We start from the raw sequence: 7,794 nt of genomic DNA on the forward strand, positions 1-7,794 counted from the left end.
CATGTTGATCATATCATCCATATGACTCGTGTTCAACCTTTCAGTTTCCGTTGTCCCGAGGCCATGTCTGTACATGCTAGGCTCGTCAAGCAAACCCAAGTATTCTGCGTGTGCAACATGGCTTACACCCGTTGTATGTGAATCGTTGAATCTATCACATCCGATCATCACGAGATGCTTCGAAACGACGAACTGTTACAACGGTGCATACGAGGGAAGAACACTTTATTATCTTGATATTAATGTGAGGGATCATCTTATAATGCTACCGTCGCGATCTAAGCAAAATAAGATGCATAAAGGATTAACATCACATGCAGTTCATATGTGATATGATATGGCCCTTTTTGTCTCTGCGCCTTTGATCTTCATCTCCAAAGCACGGACATGATCTCCATCATCTTCGGGCATGATCTCCATCATCGTCGGCGTAGCGTCAAGGTCAATGGCGCCGTCTTCATGATTGTCCTCCATGTAGCAACTATTACAACTACTTTGAAATACTACTCAACATGAATTTTAAAGACAACCATAAGGCTCCTGCCGGTTGCCACAATACAATAATGATCATCTCATACATATTCATCATCACATTATGGCCATATCACATCACCAAACCCTGCAAAAACAAGTTAGACGTCTCTAATTTGGTTTGCATATTTTACGTGGTTTAGGGTTTTCGAGTAAGATCTAATCTACCTACGAACATGAACCACAACGGTGATACTAGTGTTGTCAATAGAAGAGTAAATTGAATCTTCACTATAGTAGGAGAGACAGACACCCGCAAAGCCTCTTATGCAATACAAGTTGCATGTCGAACGAGGAACAAGTCTCATGAACGCGGTCATGTAAAGTTAGTCCGAGCCGCTTCATCCCACTATGCCACAAAGATGCAAAGTACTCAAACTAAAGATAACAAGAGCATCAACGCCCACAAACCATTGTGTTCTACTCGTGCAACCATCTATGCATAGACACGGCTCTGATACCACTGTAGGATAAAGTTGCATAGAAAACAAAAAATTTCCTACGGCGAACACGCAATCCAAGCCAAGATGCAATCTAGAAGACGGTAGCAACGAGGGGGTATCGAGTCTCACCCTTGAAGAGATTCCAAAGCCTACAAGATGAGGCTCTTGTTGCTGCGGTAGACGATCACTTGCCGCTTGCAAAAGCGCGTAGAAGATCTTGATCACGATCGGTTCCCGGCGCCACGAGGGCAGCACCTCCGCACTCGGTCACACGTTCGGTTGTTGATGAAGACGACGTCCACCTCCCCGTTCCAGCGGGCAGCGGAAGTAGTAGCTCCTCTTGAATCCGACAAAGCACGACGGCGTGGTGTCGGTGGCGGTGTAGAAGTCCCATGAGCTTCGCTAAGCTATGCGGGCAATATGGAGGAGAGGAGCTTGGCTAGGGTTGGGGAGGGGGGGCCGGCCACTCTATTGGGGGCGGCAAGCTTGTGGTCATGGGGTGGCCGGCCCCCTCCCTTTGCCCCTCATTATATAGGTGGATCCCAAGTGTTGGTGTCCAAGTCTTCGAATAAGACCCGAACCCAAAACGTTCCATAGGAGGGGAAACCTAGCCCAACTAGGACTCCCACCCAAAGGTGGGATTCCCACCTCCCAAGTGGGCGGGAGGCCCGCCCCCTATGGAGCAGTCCACTAGGGACTCCACCCCCACTAGGCTGGCCGGTTATGGAGGTGGAGTCCCTTGTGGACTCCACCTTCCTTGGTGGTTTCTTCTGGACTTTTCTAGAACCTTCTAGAACCTTCCATAGAACCTTCCGCGACATTTTATTTCACATAAAATGACATCCTATATATGAATCTTATTCTCCGGACCATTCCGGAACTCCTCGTGATGTCCGGGATCTCATCCGGGACTCTGAACAAATATTCGAACTCCATTCCATAATTCAAGTGCTACCATTTCAACATCCAACTTTAAGTGTGTAACCCTACGCTCGAGAACTATGCGGACATGGTTGAGTACTCACTCCGACCAATAACCAATAGCGGGATCTGGAGATCCATAATGGCTCCCACATATTCAACGATGACTTTAGTGATCGAATGAACCATTCACATAAATTACCAATTCCCTTTGTCTCACGATATTTTACTTGTCCGAGGTTTGATCTTCGGTATCACTCTATACCTTGTTCAACCTCGTCTCCTGACAAGTACTCTTTACTCGTACCGTGGTATGTGGTCTCTTATGAACTCATTCATATGCTTGCAAGACATTAGACGACATTCCACCGAGAGGGCCCAGAGTATATCTATCCGTCATCGGGATGGACAAATCCCACTGTTGATCCATATGCCTCAACTTATACTTTCCGGATACTTAATCCCACCTTTATAGCCACCCATTTACGCAGTGGTGTTTGGTGTAATCAAAGTACCTTTCCGGTACAAGTGATTTACATGATCTCATGGTCATAAGGACTAGGTAACTATGTATCGAAAGCTTATAGCAAATAACTTAATGACGAGATCTTATGCTACGCTTAATTGGGTGTGTCCATTACATCATTCATACAATGACATAACCTTGTTATTAATAACATCCAATGTTCATGATTATGAAACTAATCATCCATTAATCAACAAGCTAGTTAAGAGGCATACTAGGGACTTCTTTGTTTGTCTACATATCACACATGTACTAATGTTTCGGTTAATACAATTATAGCATGATATATAAACATTTATTATAAACATAAAGATATAAATAATAACCACTTTATTATTGCCTCTAGGGCATATCTCCTTCAGTAGGTAGGTATGGTGGACACAAATGGCATAGTGGTTGGCTCAAGTATTTTGGATGCATGAGAAGTATTCCCTCTCGATACAAGGTTTAGGCTAGCATGGTTATTTGAAACAAACACAAGGATGAACCGGTGCAGCAAAACTCACATAAAAGGCATATTGAAAACATTATAAGACTCTACACCGTCTTCCTTGTTGTTCAAACTCAATACTAGAAATTATCTAGACCTTAGAGAAACCAAATATGCAAACCAAATTATAGCATGCTCTATGTATTTCTTCATTAATGGGTGCAAAGCATATGATGCAAGAGCTTAATCATGAGCACAACAAAGTATCACATTACCCAAGACTTTTATAGCAATTACTACATGTATCATTTTCCAATTCCAACCATATAACAATTTAACGAAGAAGAAACTTCGCCATGAATACTATGAGTAGAAACTAAGGACATACTTGTCCATATGCTACAGCGGAGCGTGTCTCTCTCCCATAAAGTGAATGCTAGGATCCATTTTATTCAAACAAAACAAAAAACAAAAACAAACCGACGCTCCAAGCAAAGCACATAAGATGTGATGGAATAAAAATATAGTTTCAGGGGAGGAACCTGATAATGTTGTCGATGAAGAAGGGGATGCCTTGGGCATCCCCAAGCTTAGACGCTTGAGTCTTCTTAGAATATGCAGGGGTGAACCACCGGGGCATCCCCAAGCTTAGAGCTTTCACTCTTCTTGATCATAGTATATCATCCTCCTCTCTTGACCCTTGAAAACTTCCTCCACACCAAACTCGAAACAAACTCATTAGAGGGTTAGTGCATAATCAAAAACTCACATTTTCAGAGGTGACACAATCATTCTTAACACTTCTGGACATTGCTCAAAGCTACTGGAAGGTAATGGAACAAAGAAATTCATCCAACATAGCAAAAGAGGCAATGCGAAATAAAAGGCAGAATCTGTCAAAACAGAACAGTCCGTAAAGACGAATTTTAAAATGGCACCAGCCTTGCTCAGATGAAAATGCCCAAATTGAATGAAAGTTGCGTACATATCTGAGGATCACTCACGTAAATTGGCATAATTTTCTGAGTTACCTACAGAGAATTAGGCCCAGATTCGTGACAGCAAGAAAACAGTTTCTGCGCAGTAATCCAAATCTAGTATTGACTTTACTATCAAAGACTTTACTTGGCACAACAAAACACAAAACTAAGATAAGGAGAGGTTGCTACAGTAGTAAACAACTTCCAAGACACAAATATAAAACAAAGTACTGTAGCAAAATAACACATGGGTTATCTCCCAAGAAGTTCTTTCTTTATAGCCATTAAGATGGGCTCAAATAGCTTTTAATGATGCACTCGCAAGAAATAGTATTTGAAGCAAAAGAGAGCATCCAGAGGCAAATTCAAAACACATTTAAGTCTAACATGCTTCCTATGCATAGGAATCTTGTAAATAAACAAGTTCATGAAGAGCAAAGTAACAAGCATAAGAAGATAGAACAAGTGTAGCTTCAAAAATTTCAGCACATAGAGAGGTGTTTTAGTAACATGAAAATTTCTACAACCATATTTTCCTCTCTCATAATAACTTTCAGTAGTATCATGAGCAAACTCAACAATATAACTATCACATAAAGCATTCTTATCATGAGTCTCATGCATAAAATTATTACTCTCCACATAGGCATAATCAATTTTATTAGTTGTAGTGGGAGCAAATTCAACAAAGTAGCTATCATTATTATTCTCATCATCAAATATAGGAGGCATAATATAATCATAATCAAATTTATCCTCCATAACAAAGTGTACTAAAAGACCAATATCATTATAATCATCATAAATAGGAGGCAAAGTATCATCAAAGTAAATTTTCTCCTCAATGCTTGGGGGACTAAAAATATCATGCTCATCAAAGCCAGCTTCCCCAAGCTTAGAATTTTCCATATCATTAGCAACAATGGTGTTCAAAGCGTTCATACTAATATCATTGCTACTAGCATGCAAATAAGATTCCATAGGTTTTTTAATTTTCGCATTAAACCATTCATGTCTTGACTCAGGAAATAGAATAAAAAGCTCACAGATGTTTTCCATTATGCCTTACTAGTGTAAAACAAGAAACAAAAAGTTGCAATTGCAGGATCTAAAGGAAATAGCTTCGAGTACTTACAATGGCGAAAATAGCTTAGTAGCCGAGATCCGGAGTGTGAGTATCTTTTACCTTTCCTCCCCGGCAACGGCGCCAGAAAATAGCTTGATGTCTACGTTCCCCCTCCTTTCCTGTAGACAGTATTGGGCCTCCAAGAGCAGAGGTTTGTAGGACAGCAGCAAGTTTTCCCTTAAGTGGATCACCCAAGGTTTATCGAACTCAGGGAGGAAGAGGTCAAAGATATCCCTCTCATGCAACCCTGCAACCACAAAGCAAGAAGTCTCTTGTGTCCCCAACACACCTAATAGGTGCACTAGTTCGGCGAAGAGATAGTGAAATACAGGTGGTATGAATATATATGAGCAAAGAGCAACGGTGCCGTAAAATAGCTTGCGGGCGTGTAGTTGATGGTGGTAGTATTGCAGCAAGAGTAACACAAGAAACAAGAAACAAGCAGCGATAGCAGTATTTAGGAACAAGGCCTAGGGATTACACTTTCACTAGTGGACAATCTCAACATTGATCACATAACAGATAAATGCATACTCTACACTTTTGTTGGATGATGAACACATTGCGTAGGATTACACGAACCCTCAATGCCGGAGTTAACAAGCTCCACAATTAATGTTCATATTTTAGTAACCTTATAGTGTAAGATAGATCAAAAGACTAAACCAAGTACTAACATAGCATGCACACTGTCACCTTCATGCATATGTAGGAGGAATAGATCACATCAATACTATCATAGCAATAGTTAACTTCGCAATCTACAAGAGATCATGATCATAGCATAAACCAAGTACTAACACGGATGCACACAGTGTCACCATTACATCGTGCAGGAGGAATAGACTACTTTAATAACATTGCTAGAGTAGCACATAGATAAATTGTGATACAAACACATTGCAATCATAAAGAGATATAAATAAGCACCTCACTATGCCATTCATCAATGAATAAGTATTCTGTGAAATATAGCCTAAGAGACCCACATGGTGCACACACTGTCACCTTTACACACGTGGGACAAGGAGTCTCCGGAGATCACATGAGTAAAATTCACTTGACTAGCATAACGACATCTAGATTACAAGCATCATCATATGAATCTCAATCATGTAAGGCAGCTCATGAGATTATTGTATTGAAGCACATAGGAGAGAGATGAACCACATAGCTACCGGTACAGCCCCGAGCCTCGATGGAGAACTACTCCCTCCTCATGGGAGCAGCAGCGGTGATGAATATGGCGGTGGAGATGGCAGCGGTGTCGATGGAGAAGCCTTCCGGGGGCACTTCCCCGTTCCGGCGGCGTGCCGGAACAGAGACTCCTGTCCCCCAGATCTTGGCTTCGCGATGGCGGCGGCTCTGGAAGGTTTCTGTGGGTTTCGTCGAACGCCTCAGGGTTTTCGCGACGGAGGCTTTATATAGGCGAAGAGGCGGCGCAGGAGGGCTTCTGGGGGGCCCACACCATAGGGCGGCGCGGCCCCCCTCTGGCCGCGCCAGGGTGTGGTGTGGGGCCCTGTGGCTCCCCTCGGCGCTCTCGGGTGTTCTGGATGGTTCCGGGAAAAATAGGAACCTGGGCGTTGATTTCGTCCGATTCCGAGAATATTTCGTTACTAGGATTTCTGAAACCAAAAACAGCAGAAAACAGGAACTGGCACTTCGGCATCTTGTTAATAGGTTAGTTCCAGAAAATGCACGAATATGACATAAAGTGTGCATAAAACATGTAGATAACATCAATAATGTGGCATGGAACATAAGAAATTATCGATACGTCGGAGACGTATCAGTGGGCGCGCCACCATGTGGTGTGGGCCCCTCCTTGCCCCACTTTGCCATCTCTTCCTTCCAGCATCTTCTCTCTCCCGAAAAAACTCGTACCAGGTTCCTCTCACTCGCGTTTTTGCTCAAGAACTCCAGATTTCTCGATCTCTTTGCTCAGCCCAGATTTCTGTCTGAAATTTGGCACATTTGCTCTTCGGTATGTGACTCCTCCACCCATCCAAGTAGAATTTTGTTTGGTTGAGTATATCTTGAATATTTTGCTGCTGTAGGTAACATGTTTAGTGAGCTTGCATGCTTGTTCTAAGTTGTATAAACTAGTTTTAACGCATGATTAGTACTCTAGCAAGTTCCTATGGTAGTTTCCCTCAATTATATGTCGCCAAACCAAATTTTATATCACTTGTTGAAAATTTCAGAGAAGATATGAAGAAGTTCAACTTTGGAGAGTTGTTCAAGAAAGGAACAACCAGCACCGGGAGGCCTTCTAGGGCCGCCACCCGGATTAGGTGATCGTACAATGAAGATAGCATCGCGCCTAGCTTCGCGCCCGAAGAGGACAACGGGGCTCCTAATGCTTCGTCTTTTCCATGCTATGATTTTCTGAGGAATGCAGGGATATTGGAGGATTTCTTCACCCTTGTCAACAGGGCGGGGTTAACCACCTATGTGGGAGATGAAAGGGAGCAATACTACATGCTCACCTGTCAACACCCGGAATTTTTAAGTCCGGATGCCTATTATGTCATACATCGCAATCCCAGGAAATTGTTGTTGCGAGGCATAATAGTTAAGTATCACAGTCATCATTCATTACAAACCATAATGTCTTACAACTTGGAATCACATGATCCATATTACACAAATAGTTGATCTATTGATCAACGAACAAACACAAGTTCATAGCGGAAGCGTAAGATACAAGGACTCTCTAGTCCACAGGCCAACGCTTGACGTTAGAAGCTCCTAGTTGTGGTAGACGTCCTGCTGATCGTCCTCCTCGTACTGCTGCTCGGCTTAATATTCTGGCCATTTGAATAGCCAGGGACAAA

The sequence above is a fragment of the Lolium perenne genome, chromosome 5 (genome assembly GCF_019359855.2).
Source record: "Lolium perenne isolate Kyuss_39 chromosome 5, Kyuss_2.0, whole genome shotgun sequence".
Classification (NCBI taxonomy): domain Eukaryota; kingdom Viridiplantae; phylum Streptophyta; class Magnoliopsida; order Poales; family Poaceae; genus Lolium; species Lolium perenne.